Genomic DNA, 15,000 nt, shown 5'->3' with positions numbered 1-15,000 from the left:
GGTCACCGAGGCACCCGCCGAAGGCGGGTGCCGAGTTCACCGGCCCCAAGCGACAACCGGTCACCGAGGCACCCGCCGAAGGCGGGTGCCGAGTTCACCGGCCCCAAGCGACAACCGGTCACCGAGGCACCCGCCGAAGGCGGGTGCCGAGTTCACTGGCCCCAAGCGACAACCGGTCACCGAGGCACCCGCCGAAGGCGGGTGCCGAGTTCACTGGCCCCAAGCGACGGCGGTCACCGAGGCACCCGCCGGAGGCGGGTGCCGAGTTCACCGGCCCCGAGCACCAGCGGTCAGCCACGGAGGGTGCTGGATCATCCATACTTCCATAGCTCCAGAGCTCCATAGCCCCGGAGCTCCATAGCCCCGGAGCTCCATAGCCCCGGAGCTCCATAGCTCCATAGCCCCGGAGCTCCATAGCCCCGGAGCTCCATAGCCCCGGAGCTCCATAGCTCCATAGCCCCGGAGCTCCATAGCCCCGGAGCTCCATAGCTCCATAGCCCCGGAGCTCCATAGCCCCGGAGCTCCATAGCTCCATAGCCCCGGAGCTCCATAGCCCCAGAGCTCCATACTTCCATAGCCCCAGAGCTCCATAGCTCCATACTTCCATAGCTCCAGCCGCGGAGGGTGCTGGCTGGTGGCTCCATAGCTCCATACTTCCATACTTGCAGCCACGGAGTTGGCTAAAATTGCACTAAGTGCGAAAGCCCATTCATTTACAACGGCGTGTCCGCCAGGCGGCGACATTTCCCCGTTACCGGTGGCTGCGTGGCGGGTGAGTGACAGAGCTTATCCGAGCGGCTGGAACTCTGCGCCGGCGTGGTCGAGCGTGAGGCCCCGGCCCTTTGGCTGCCTGGTACCTAAAACACTTCCATTGATCCAGCCACGGAGGGTGCTGGCTGGTGGCTCCATAGCTCCATAGCTCCATAGCACCAGAGCTCCATAGCTCCATAGCACCAGAGCTCCATAGCTCCATAGCACCAGAGCTCCATAGCTCCATAGCACCAGAGCTCCATAGCTCCATAGCTCCAGCCTGGGTGGCTGGTGGCTCCATAGCTCCATACTTCCATAGCTCCAGTCAGAGAGTTGGCTAAAATTGCACTAAGTGCGAAAGCCCATTCATTTACAACGGCGTGTCCACAAGGCGGCGACATTTCCCCGTTACCGGTGGCTGCGCGGCGGGTGAGTGACAGAGCTTATCCGAGCGGCTGGAACTCTGCGCCGGCGTGGTCGAGCGTGAGGCCTCGGCCCTTTGGCTGCCTGGTACCTAAAACACTTCCATTGATCCAGCCACGGAGGGTGCTGGCTGGTGGCTCCATACCTCCATAGCTCCATAGCACCAGAGCTCCATAGCTCCATAGCACCAGAGCTCCATGGCTTCAGAGCTCCATAGCACCATAGCTCCATACCTCCAGAGCTCCAGGGCTCCATAGCTCCATACCTCCAGAGCTCCATACCTCCAGAGCTCCATACCTCCAGAGCTCCATAGCTCCAGAGCTCCATAGCACCAGAGCTCCATAGCTCCATAGCACCAGAGCTCCATAGCACCAGAGCTCCATAGCACCAGAGCTCCATAGCTCCATAGCACCAGAGCTCCATAGCTCCATAGCACCAGAGCTCCATAGCTCCATAGCACCAGAGCTCCATAGCTCCATAGCACCAGAGCTCCATAGCTCCATAGCACCAGAGCTCCATAGCTCCATAGCTCCAGGGCTCCATAGCTCCATAGCTCCAGGGCTCCATAGCTCCAGGGCTCCAGGGCTCCATAGCTCCAGGGCTCCATAGCTCCAGGGCTCCAGGGCTCCATAGCTCCATACCTCCAGAGCTCCATAGCACCAGAGCTCCATGGCTCCATAGCTCCAGCCTGGGTGGCTGGTGGCTCCATAGCTCCATACTTCCATAGCTCCAGTCAGAGAGTTGGCGAAAATTGCACTAAGTGCGAAAGCCCATTCATTTACAAGGGCGTGTCCACAAGGCGGCGACATTTCCCCGTTACCGGTGGCTGCGCGGCAGGAGAGTGACAGAGCTTATCCGAGCGGCTGGAACTCTGCGCCGGCGTGGTCGAACGGCTGGCCTCGGTAGTTGAGGTACCAGGGGTGGGCCGGGGAGCTCCAGGCGGGTCTTGTGAGAGAGTGAAGCCGAGCGGCTGGAACTCTCGGCCGGCGTGGTCGAGCGGCTGGCCTCGGTAGTTGAGGTACCAGGGGTGGGCCGGGGAGCTCCAGGCGGGTCTTGTGAGAGAGTGAAGCCGAGCGGCTGGAACTCTCGGCCGGCCTGGTCGAGCGGCTGGCCTCGGTAGTTGAGGTACCAGGGGTGGGCTGGGGAGCTCCAGGCGGGGCTTGTGAGAGAGTGAAGCCGAGCGGCTGGAACTCTGGGCCGGTGTGGTTGAGCCACGGAGGGTGCTGGCTGGTGGCTCCATAGCTCCATAGCTCCATAGCTCCATAGCTCCATACTTCCATAGCTCCATAGCTCCATACTTCCATAGCTCCAGACTTCCATAGCTCCATAGCTCCATACTTCCATAGCTCCATACATCCATAGCTCCATAGCTCCATACTTCCATAGCTCCATAGCTCCATAGCTCCATAGCCCCAGAGCTCCATAGCTCCATAGCTCCATAGCTCCATAGCTCCATAGCTCCAGAGCTCCAAACTTCCATAGCTCCAGAGCTCCAGCCTGGCTGGTGGCTCCATAGCTCCATACTTGCAGCCACGGAGCTGGCGAAAATTGCACTAAGTGCGAAAGCCCATTCATTTACAAGGGCGTGTCCACAAGGCGGCGACATTTCCCCGTTACCGGTGGCTGCTTAGCGGGAGAGTGGCAGAGCTTATCCGAGCGGCTGGAACTCTGCGCCGGCGTGGTCGAGCGGCTGGCCTCGGTAGTTGAGGTACCAGGGGCGGGCTGGGGAGCTCCAGGCGGGGCTTGTGAGAGAGTGAAGCCGAGCGGCTGGAACTCTGGGCCGGCCTGGTCGAGCGGCTGGCCTCGGTAGTTGAGGTACCAGGGGCGGGCTGGGGAGCTCCAGGCGGGGCTTGTGAGAGAGTGTAGCCGAGCGGCTGGAACTCTGGGCCGGCGTGGTTGAGCAGCATGCCCGCGGAGGTGGCTCTTCCATAGGCACGGAGGGTGCTGGAGCTCCACACTTCCCTAGGCACGGAGGGTGCTGGAGCTCCACACTTCCATAGGCAGGGAGGGTGCTGGAGCTCCACACTTCCATAGGCAGGGAGGGTGCTGGAGCTCCACACTTCCATAGGCAGGGAGGGTGCTGGAGCTCCACACTTCCATAGGCAGGGAGGGTGCTGGAGCTCCACACTTCCATAGGCAGGGAGGGTGCTGGAGCTCCACACTTCCATAGGCAGGGAGGGTGCTGGAGCTCCACACTTCCATAGGCAGGGAGGGTGCTGGAGCTCCACACTTCCATAGGCAGGGAGGGTGCTGGAGCTCCACACTTCCATAGGCAGGGAGGGTGCTGGAGCTCCACACTTCCATAGGCAGGGAGGGTGCTGGAGCTCCACACTTCCATAGGCAGGGAGGGTGCTGGAGCTCCACACTTCCATAGGCAGGGAGGGTGCTGGAGCTCCACACTTCCATAGGCAGGGAGGGTGCTGGAGCTCCACACTTCCATAGGCAGGGAGGGTGCTGGAGCTCCACACTTCCATAGGCAGGGAGGGTGCTGGAGCTCCACACTTCCATAGGCAGGGAGGGTGCTGGAGCTCCACACTTCCATAGGCAGGGAGGGTGCTGGAGCTCCACACTTCCATAGGCAGGGAGGGTGCTGGAGCTCCACACTTCCATAGGCAGGGAGGGTGCTGGAGCTCCACACTTCCATAGGCAGGGAGGGTGCTGGAGCTCCACACTTCCATAGGCAGGGAGGGTGCTGGAGCTCCACACTTCCATAGGCAGGGAGGGTGCTGGAGCTCCACACTTCCATAGGCAGGGAGGGTGCTGGAGCTCCACACTTCCATAGGCAGGGAGGGTGCTGGAGCTCCACACTTCCATAGGCAGGGAGGGTGCTGGAGCTCCACACTTCCATAGGCAGGGAGGGTGCTGGAGCTCCACACTTCCATAGGCAGGGAGGGTGCTGGAGCTCCACACTTCCATAGGCAGGGAGGGTGCTGGAGCTCCACACTTCCATAGGCAGGGAGGGTGCTGGAGCTCCACACTTCCATAGGCAGGGAGGGTGCTGGAGCTCCACACTTCCATAGGCAGGGAGGGTGCTGGAGCTCCACACTTCCATAGGCAGGGAGGGTGCTGGAGCTCCACACTTCCATAGGCAGGGAGGGTGCTGGAGCTCCACACTTCCATAGGCAGGGAGGGTGCTGGAGCTCCACACTTCCATAGGCAGGGAGGGTGCTGGAGCTCCACACTTCCATAGGCAGGGAGGGTGCTGGAGCTCCACACTTCCATAGGCAGGGAGGGTGCTGGAGCTCCACACTTCCATAGGCAGGGAGGGTGCTGGAGCTCCACACTTCCATAGGCAGGGAGGGTGCTGGAGCTCCACACTTCCATAGGCAGGGAGGGTGCTGGAGCTCCACACTTCCATAGGCAGGGAGGGTGCTGGAGCTCCACACTTCCATAGGCAGGGAGGGTGCTGGAGCTCCACACTTCCATAGGCAGGGAGGGTGCTGGAGCTCCACACTTCCATAGGCAGGGAGGGTGCTGGAGCTCCACACTTCCATAGGCAGGGAGGGTGCTGGAGCTCCACACTTCCATAGGCAGGGAGGGTGCTGGAGCTCCACACTTCCATAGGCAGGGAGGGTGCTGGAGCTCCACACTTCCATAGGCAGGGAGGGTGCTGGAGCTCCACACTTCCATAGGCAGGGAGGGTGCTGGAGCTCCACACTTCCATAGGCAGGGAGGGTGCTGGCACATCCACACTTCCAGCCACGGAGCATGCTGGCACTTCCACCTTGCTTGCTAAGTCGGCGTGATCTTGCCCAAAAAGTCCCTCCTCACCTCCAGCTGGAAGTGGAAAAAAATCCTCCACCTGCTTGGCCGAGGTTCTGGAAGCCAGCAGCTCGCAGAATGTTGCCAAAGTTTCACTGGAAGGAAAAGAAAAGAGAAGACCGAGTGCGCATTTCACCTACCGCCGAATGTCCACAAGAGGGAAGTGTCACTCCGTCGCAGAATCTGCGCCGACGCACTCGGCACCCTTCGAATTTATGGTGCCGGTGCGGGTGTTCTGGGTGCAAAAAGGCCGCCCAAGTGGTAGAAAAAAATCAGACTTCGTCTCTTAGGTCGAAATTAATGCCAAGTTTTGAAATGCGCTGGCAGGGGTGGACCAGGGCCCGTTAGAAGTGCTTAGCCGAGGTCCTGGAAGCCTAACCCGGCGTGATCTTGTGCAAAAAGCCGCTGCTGAGCTCCAGCTGGAAGTGTAAAAAGAACCGGGCTGGATCAAAAAAAGAACCGGGCGGCCCGTTAAAATTGCTTAGCCGAGGTCCTGGAACCCTAACCCGGCGTGATCTTGTGCAAAAAGCCGCTGCTGAGCTCCAGCTGGAAGTGGAAAAAGAACCGGGCTGGTTCAAAAAAAGAACCGGGCGACCCGTTAGAAGTGCTTAGCCGAGGTCCTGGAAGCCTAACCCGGCGTGATCTTGTGCAAAAAGCCGCTGCTGAGCTCCAGCTGGAAGTGGAAAAAGAACCGGGCTGGATCAAAAAAGAACCGGGCTGGATCAAAAAAGAACCGGGGGACCCGTTAAAATTGCTTAGCCGAGGTCCTGGAAGCCTAACCCGGCGTGATCTTGTGCAAAAAGCCGCTCCCGAGCTCCAGCTGGAAGTGTAAAAAGAACCGGGCTGGATAAAAAAAAGAACCGGGCTGGATCAAAAAAGAACCGGGCGACCCGTTAAAATTGCTTAGCCGAGGTCCTGGAAGCCTAACCCGGCGTGATCTTGTGCAAATAGCCGCTCCCGAGCTCCAGCTGGAAGTGTAAAAAGAACCAGGCTGGATAAAAAAAAGAACCGGGCTGGATCAAAAAAGAACCGGGCGACCCGTTAAAATTGCTTAGCCGAGGTCCTGGAAGCCTAACCCGGCGTGATCTTGTGCAAAAAGCCGCTCCCAAGCTCCAGCTGGAAGTGTAAAAAGAACCGGGCTGGATAAAAAAAGAACCGGGCTGGATCAAAAAAGAACCGGGCGACCCGTTAAAATTGCTTAGCCGAGGTCCTGGAAGCCTAACCCGGCGTGATCTTGTGCAAAAAGCCGCTCCCGAGCTCCAGCTGGAAGTGTAAAAAGAACCGGGCTGGATAAAAAAAGAACCGGGCTGGATCAAAAAAGAACCGGGGGACCCGTTAAAATTGCTTAGCCGAGGTCCTGGAAGCCTAACCCGGCGTGATCTTGTGCAAAAAGCCGCTCCCGAGCTCCAGCTGGAAGTGTAAAAAGAACCGGGCTGGATAAAAAAAAGAACCGGGCTGGATCAAAAAAGAACCGGGCGACCCGTTAAAATTGCTTAGCCGAGGTCCTGGAAGCCTAACCCGGCGTGATCTTGTGCAAATAGCCGCTCCCGAGCTCCAGCTGGAAGTGTAAAAAGAACCAGGCTGGATAAAAAAAAGAACCGGGCTGGATCAAAAAAGAACCGGGCGACCCGTTAAAATTGCTTAGCCGAGGTCCTGGAAGCCTAACCCGGCGTGATCTTGTGCAAAAAGCCGCTCCCGAGCTCCAGCTGGAAGTGTAAAAAGAACCAGGCTGGATAAAAAAAAGAACCGGGCTGGATCAAAAAAGAACCGGGCGACCCGTTAAAATTGCTTAGCCGAGGTCCTGGAAGCCTAACACGGCGTGTTCTTGTGCAAAAAGCCGCTCCCGAGCTCCAGCTGGAAGTGTAAAAAGAACCAGGCTGGATAAAAAAAAGAACCAGGCTGGATAAAAAAAAGAACCGGGCTGGATCAAAAAAGAACCGGGCGACCCGTTAAAATTGCTTAGCCGAGGTCCTGGAAGCCTAACACGGCGTGTTCTTGTGCAAAAAGCCGCTCCCGAGCTCCAGCTGGAAGTGTAAAAAGAACCAGGCTGGATAAAAAAAAGAACCGGGCTGGATCAAAAAAGAACCGGGCGACCCGTTAAAATTGCTTAGCTGAGGTCCTGGAAGCCTAACACGGCGTGATCTTGTGCAAAAAGCCGCTCCCGAGCTCCAGCTGGAAGTGTAAAAAGAACCGGGCTGGATAAAAAAAAAGAACCGGGCTGGTTCAAAAAAGAACCGGGCAACCCGTTAAAATTGCTTAGCCGAGGTCCTGGAAGCCTAACCCGGCGTGATCTTGCCCGAAAGTCGGCCTCTATACTTCCATTTTAGGTACCAGGGGCTATTAGTGTACTTGGTCCCACTAGTCAGTGTACTCATCCAGTTACCCCCCGTTTTCCAAAACACCATCGGCACGTATAAGGGGGGGACTCTTGAGAGAGATGAGGTATATGGCAGCGCAACACCAATCCGCTCCGCGCTGGTTCCCATGTCGGCTACGGATGAATAAAACCAGCCTGTCCCCCCTGGAGCTCACGAGACACGGAATTTTTTCTAAGTGCCAACGGCTCTTCCGAGCAAACGTGTCCGCTCCGGCTGGTTCCCCCGTCGGCCTCGAATGACGAAAAATGCCGGTCTCCGCCCGGAGCTCATGACAAACGAAAAATTTTCTAAGTGCCAACGGCACTAGCGAGCGAATGTGTCCGCTCGGCGCTGGTTCCCGGGTCGGACCCGGAAGACGAAAAACGCCGCTCTCCGCCCGGAGCTCATGACAAACGAAAAATTTTCTAAGTGCCAACGGCACTAGCGAGCGAATGTGTCCGCTCGGCGCTGGTTCCCGGGTCGAACCCGGAAGACGAAAAACGCCGCTCTCCGCCCGGAGCTCATGACAAACGAAAAATTTTCTAAGTGCCAACGGCACTAGCGAGCGAATGTGTCCGCTCGGCGCTGGTTCCCGGGTCGAACCCGGAAGACGAAAAACGCCGCTCTCCGCCCGGAGCTCATGACAAACGAAAAATTTTCTAAGTGCCAACGGCACTAGCGAGCGAATGTGTCCGCTCGGCGCTGGTTCCCGGGTCGAACCCGGAAGACGAAAAACGCCGCTCTCCGCCCGGAGCTCATTACAAACGAAAAATTTTCTAAGTGCCAACGGCACTAGCGAGCGAATGTGTCCGCTCGGCGCTGGTTCCCGGGTCGAACCCGGAAGACGAAAAACGCCGCTCTCCGCCCGGAGCTCATGACAAACGAAAAATTTTCTAAGTGCCAACGGCACTAGCGAGCGAATGTGTCCGCTCGGCGCTGGTTCCCGGGTCGAACCCGGAAGACGAAAAACGCCGCTCTCCGCCCGGAGCTCATGACAAACGAAAAATTTTCTAAGTGCCAACGGCACTAGCGAGCGAATGTGTCCGCTCGGCGCTGGTTCCCGGGTCGAACCCGGAAGACAAAAAACGCCGGTCTCCGCCCGGAGCTCATGACAAACGAAAAATTTTCTAAGTGCCAACGGCACTAGCGAGCGAATGTGTCCGCTCGGCGCTGGTTCCCGGGTCGAACCCGGAAGACGAAAAACGCCGCTCTCCGCCCGGAGCTCATGACAAACGAAAAATTTTCTAAGTGCCAACGGCACTTGCGAGCGAATGTGTCCGCTCGGCGCTGGTTCCCGGGTCGGACCCGGAAGACGAAAAACGCCGGTCTCCGCCCGGAGCTCATGACAAACGAAAAATTTTCTAAGTGCCAACGGCACTAGCGAGCGAATGTGTCCGCTCGGCGCTGGTTCCCGGGTCGGACCCGGAAGACGAAAAACGCCGGTCCTCGCCTGGAGGTCCCAGCAAAATCGGCGAAAAAACGACTAAGTGTCAACTTTCGAAAAAACGACTAAGTGCCCACGGCTCTGCGGGGCTTGTGAGTCCGCCCCGCGCCGGTTCGGTGGTCGGCCTCAAAAAGCAAAAAATCAGCCTCTCTCCCTGGAGCTCACCTCGAGGTACCAGGGGGTGAGGTACCCGGGCTAAGGTGCAGTACCTTTTTTGGTCTTCAGGTGCGCCAGAGTACAATGAAATGGTCCCAGTAGTCAGTGTACTCATCGACTTTCCCCCCGTTTTCCAAAGCACCTCGTTTACGAGTATGGAGGAGATGGTGCTGGTCTCCCCACGGCGTCGGACACGCCGTCCTCGACAGCACAAGGTCGGATAGAAGACCTGGAAAGCGCCGTGGCACGCGCTGGAGGTGGGCACTTTGGCGAAAAAACGACTAAGTGTCAACTTTCGAAAAAACGACTAAGTGTCAACTTTCGAAAAAACGGCTAAGTGTCAACTTTCGAAAAAACGACTAAGTGTCACCTCTCTGAAAAAATGGCAAAGTGTCGCCTCTCTGAAATTTTTCTAAGTGCCCACGGCTCTGCGGGCTCGTGCATCCGAGCCGCGCCGGTTCTGCAACCGGCCTAGAATGACGAAAAATAACGGTCTCCTCCTGGAGCTCACAGCCAATTGTGGCGAAAAAGTGGCAAAGTGCCCACGGCCCTGCCGAGCTTTGGCGTCCGCTCAGCGCCGGTGCCGCAGTCGGCCTCGAATGACGAAAAATGACGGTCTCCTCCTGGAGCTCACAGCCAACTTGGCAAAAAGTTTCTAAGTGCCCACGGCCCTGCCGAGCTTTGGCGTCCGCCCAGCGCCGGTTCCGCAGTCGGCCTCGAATGACGAAAAATAACGGTCTCCTCCTGGAGCTCACAGCCAACTTGGCAAAAAGTTTCTAAGTGCCCACGGCCCTGCCGAGCTTTGGCGTCCGCTCAGCGCCGGTGCCGCAGTCGGCCTCGAATGACGAAAAATGACGGTCTCCTCCTGGAGCTCACAGCCAACTTGGCAAAAAGTTTCTAAGTGCCCACGGCCCTGCCGAGCTTTGGCGTCCGCCCAGCGCCGGTTCCGCAGTCGGCCTCGAATGACGAAAAATAACGGTCTCCTCCTGGAGCTCACAGCCAACTTGGCAAAAAGTTTCTAAGTGCCCACGGCCCTGCCGAACTTTGGCGTCCGCTCAGCGCCGGTTCCGCAGTCGGCCTCGAATGACGAAAAATAACGGTCTCCTCCTGGAGCTCACAGCCAACTTGGCAAAAAGTTTCTAAGTGCCCACGGCCCTGCCGAACTTTGGCGTCCGCTCAGCGCCGGTTCCGCAGTCGGCCTCGAATGACGAAAAATAACGGTCTCCTCCTGGAGCTCACAGCCAACTTGGCAAAAAGTTTCTAAGTGCCCACGGCCCTGCCGAGCTTTGGCGTCCGCCCAGCGCCGGTTCCGCAGTCGGCCTCGAATGACGAAAAATAACGGTCTCCTCCTGGAGCTCACAGCCAACTTGGCAAAAAGTTTCTAAGTGCCCACGGCCCTGCCGAGCTTTGGCGTCCGCCCAGCGCCGGTTCCGCAGTCGGCCTCGAATGACGAAAAATAACGGTCTCCTCCTGGAGCTCACAGCCAACTTGGCAAAAAGTTTCTAAGTGCCCACGGCCCTGCCGAGCTTTGGCGTCCGCCCAGCGCCGGTTCCGCAGTCGGCCTCGAATGACGAAAAATAACGGTCTCCTCCTGGAGCTCACAGCCAACTTGGCAAAAAGTTTCTAAGTGCCCACGGCCCTGCCGAGCTTTGGCGTCCGCTCAGCGCCGGTGCCGCAGTCGGCCTCGAATGACGAAAAATGACGGTCTCCTCCTGGAGCTCACAGCCAACTTGGCAAAAAGTTTCTAAGTGCCCACGGCCCTGCCGAGCTTTGGCGTCCGCCCAGCGCCGGTTCCGCAGTCGGCCTCGAATGACGAAAAATAACGGTCTCCTCCTGGAGCTCACAGCCAACTTGGCAAAAAGTTTCTAAGTGTCACATCTCTGAAAAAACGGCTAAGTGTCGACTTTCGAAAAAACGGCAAAGTGTCACATCTCTGAAAAAACGGCTAAGTGTCGACTTTCGAAAAAACGGCTAAGTGTCAACTTTCGAAAAAACGGCTAAGTGTCGCCTCTCTGAAAAAACGGCAAAGTGTCAACTTTCGAAAAAACGACAGAGTGTCGCCTCTCTGAAAAAACGACTAAGTGTCGACTCTGAGAAAATGGCAAAGTGCCCACGGCTCTGCGGGCTCGTGCATCCGACCCGCGCCGGTTCCCCAGCCGGCCTGAAATAAGGCAAAACCAGCCTCTCCGCCTGGAGCTCAGAGCCAACTTGGCGAATATTTTCTAAGTGCCCACGGCTCTGCGTGGCTACGGCGTCTGCCCAGCGCCGGTTCCTGGGTCGAACCCCGAGGACGAGGAATGCCGGTCTCCGCCTGGAGGTCCCAGCTTAATCGGCGAAAATTTTCTAAGTGCCCACGGCTCTGCCGGGCTCGTGCATCCGACCCGCGCCGGTTCCCCAGCCGGCCTGAAATAAGGCAAAACCAGGCTCTCCCCCTGGAGCTCAGAGCCAATTGTGGCGAAAAAACGACTAAGTGTCAACTTTCGAAAAAACGACTAAGTGTCAACTTTCCAAAAAAACGGCTAAGTGTCGACTTTCGAAAAAACGGCTAAGTGTCAACTTTCGAAAAAACGACTAAGTGTCGCCTCTGAAAAAACGACTAAGTGTCGCCTCTCTGAAAAAACGACTAAGTGCCCACGGCTCTGGGGGGCTTGTGAGTCCGCCCCGCGCCGGTTCGGCGGTCGGCCTCAAAAAGCGAAAAATCAGCCTCTCTCCCTGGAGCTCACCAAAAATTTGTCGAAATTTTTCTAAGTTCTCCTCGAGGTACCAGGGGGTGAGGTACCCGGGCTAAGGTGCAGTACCTTTTTTGGTCTTCAGGTGCGCCAGAGTACAATGAAATGGTCCCAGTAGTCAGTGTACTCATCGACTTTCCCCCCGTTTTCCAAAGCACCCCGTTTACGAGTATGGAGGAGATGGTGCTGGTCTCCCCACGGCGTCGGACACGCCGTCCTCGACAGCACAAGGTCGGATAGAAGACCTGAAAAGCGCCGTGGCACGCGCTGGAGGTGTCACTGTGGCGAAAAAGTGACTAAGTGTCAACTTTCGAAAAAACGGCTAAGTGTCAACTTTCGAAAAAACGGCTAAGTGTCAACTTTCGAAAAAACGGCTAAGTGTCAACTTTCGAAAAAACGACTAAGTGTCGCCTCTCTGAAAAAACGGCAAAGTGTCAACTTTCGAAAAAACGACTAAGTGTCAACTTTCGAAAAAACGACTAAGTGTCACCTCTCTGAAAAAATGGCAAAGTGTCAACTGCGAATGTGGTGGTGCATGGAAGGAAGTGGAGGACGGCCGCCTCCTTAAACACAGGCCGGAGAGGAGCGTCAGGGCCAGGCTCCTCAAACATGGACCGAGTGTCGCCCTTAACACAGACCAAGGGGAGGACGGCCGCCTCCTTAAACACAGGCCGGAGAGGAGCGTCAGGGCCAGGCTCCTCAAACATGGACCGAGTGTCGCCCTTAACACAGACCAAGGGGAGGACGGCCGCCTCCTTAAACACAGGCCGGAGAGGAGCGTCAGGGCCAGGCTCCTCAAACATGGACCGAGTGTCGCCCTTAACACGGACCAAGGGGAGGACGGCCGCCTCCTTAAACACAGGCCGGAGAGGAGCGTCAGGGCCAGGCTCCTCAAACATGGACCGAGTGTCGCCCTTAACACGGACCAAGGGGAGGACGGCCGCCTCCTTAAACACAGGCCGGAGAGGAGCGTCAGGGCCAGGCTCCTCAAACATGGACCGAGTGTCGCCCTTAACACAGACCAAGGGGAGGACGGCCGCCTCCTTAAACACAGGCCGGAGAGGAGCGTCAGGGCCAGGCTCCTCAAACATGGACCGAGTGTCGCCCTTAACACGGACCAAGGGGAGGACGGCCGCCTCCTTAAACACAGGCCGGAGAGGAGCGTCAGGGCCAGGCTCCTCAAACATGGACCGAGTGTCGCCCTTAACACGGACCAAGGGGAGGACGGCCGCCTCCTTAAACACAGGCCGGAGAGGAGCGTCAGGGCCAGGCTCCTCAAACATGGACCGAGTGTCGCCCTTAACACAGACCAAGGGGAGGACGGCCGCCTCCTTAAACACAGGCCGGAGAGGAGCGTCAGGGCCAGGCTCCTCAAACATGGACCGAGTGTCGCCCTTAACACGGACCAAGGGGAGGACGGCCGCCTCCTTAAACACAGGCCGGAGAGGAGCGTCAGGGCCAGGCTCCTCAAACATGGACCGAGTGTCGCCCTTAACACGGACCAAGGGGAGGACGGCCGCCTCCTTAAACACAGGCCGGAGAGGAGCGTCAGGGCCAGGCTCCTCAAACATGGACAGAGTGTCGCCCTTAACACAGACCAAGCGGAGGACGGCCGCCTCCCTAAATACAGGCCGAACCGGAGCGCGAGTGTCGCTCCTTAAACACGGACCGAGTGGAGGACGGCCGCCTCCTTAAACACAGGCCGAACAAAATGACACAAAGTGTCAACTGCGAATGTTGTCCATCCAAGGAAGGAGCGTGATGCCCGGCCGGCTCCTTAAACACAGGCCGAGAGTCGCCCCGGACGGTCCGCCTCGCGGCGCCCGTCTGCTCGGATAAAATGACACAAAGTGTCAACTACGAATGTTGTCCATCCAAGGAGGGAGCGTGATGCCCGGCCGGCTCCGAAAACACAGGCCGAGAGTCGCCCCGGACGGTCCGCCTCGCGGCGCCCGTCTGCTCGGATAAAATGACACAAAGTGTCAACTGCGAATGTTGTCCATCCAAGGAAGGAGCGTGATGCCCGGCCGGCTCCTTAAACACAGGCCGAGAGTCGCCCCGGACGGTCCGCCTCGCTGCGCCCGCCCGCTCGGATAAAATGACACAAAGTGTCAACTACGAATGTTGTCCATCCAAGGAAGGAGCGTGATGCCCGGCCGGCTCCTTAAACACAGGCCGAGAGTCGCCCCGGACGGTCGCCTCGCGGCGCCCGTCTGCTCGGATAAAATGACACAAAGTGTCAACTACGAATGTTGTCCATCCAAGGAGGGAGCGTGATGCCCGGCCGGCTCCGAAAACACAGGCCGAGAGTCGCCCCGGACGGTCCGCCTCGCGGCGCCCGTCTGCTCGGATAAAATGACACAAAGTGTCAACTGCGAATGTTGTCCATCCAAGGAAGGAGCGTGATGCCCGGCCGGCTCCTTAAACACAGGCCGAGAGTCGCCCCGGACGGTCCGCCTCGCGGCGCCCGCCCGCTCGGATAAAATGACACAAAGTGTCAACTACGAATGTTGTCCATCCAAGGAAGGAGCGTGATGCCCGGCCGGCTCCTTAAACACAGGCCGAGAGTCGCCCCGGACGGTCGCCTCGCGGCGCCCGTCTGCTCGGATAAAATGACACAAAGTGTCAACTACGAATGTTGTCCATCCAAGGAGGGAGCGTGATGCCCGGCCGGCTCCGAAAACACAGGCCGAGAGTCGCCCCGGACGGTCCGCCTCGCGGCGCCCGTCTGCTCGGATAAAATGACACAAAGTGTCAACTACGAATGTTGTCCATCCAAGGAGGGAGCGTGAGGCCCGGCCGGCTCCGAAAACACAGGCCGAGAGTCGCCCCGGACGGTCCGCCTCGCGGCGCCCGTCTGCTCGGATAAAATGACACAAAGTGTCAACTACGAATGTTGTCCATCCAAGGAGGGAGCGTGATGCCCGGCCGGCTCCGAAAACACAGGCCGAGAGTCGCCCCGGACGGTCCGCCTCTCGAGGCGCCCGCCCGCTCGGATAAAATGACACAAAGTGTCAACTACGAATGTTGTCCATCCAAGGAGGGAGCGTGATGCCCGGCCGGCTCCGAAAACACAGGCCGAGATTCGACCCCGGACGGGCCGTCTTCTCCCGGCGCCCGCCCGCGTACGCCCCCCATCCCCGGTCGCCCGTCTGCTCCCGGCGGGCCTCCGAGTACCCCCTCACCCAACTGACCGACTGGCACTCATGACCCGCCTTGGTAGGGCCTCCATCGGCCTCGGCTCGTCCGACGTCGGGTGGACGGTTCCTACCCACTGCGGGTCGCACTCTAGCGCCCCGGCCGCCGCGTGAGCGTGCGCTCCCCGCGCCGCCCCGCAGGCCCCGGCGCGACCGTACTGCGGCGAGACCGAGACGACCCG

The sequence above is a fragment of the Syngnathus leptorhynchus genome, unplaced genomic scaffold (assembly GCF_054491065.1).
Source record: "Syngnathus leptorhynchus isolate UIUO unplaced genomic scaffold, UIUO_Slep HiC_scaffold_159, whole genome shotgun sequence".
In the NCBI taxonomy this organism is placed as follows: domain Eukaryota; kingdom Metazoa; phylum Chordata; class Actinopteri; order Syngnathiformes; family Syngnathidae; genus Syngnathus; species Syngnathus leptorhynchus.
Note: the sequence above shows the minus strand (reverse complement) of the source record.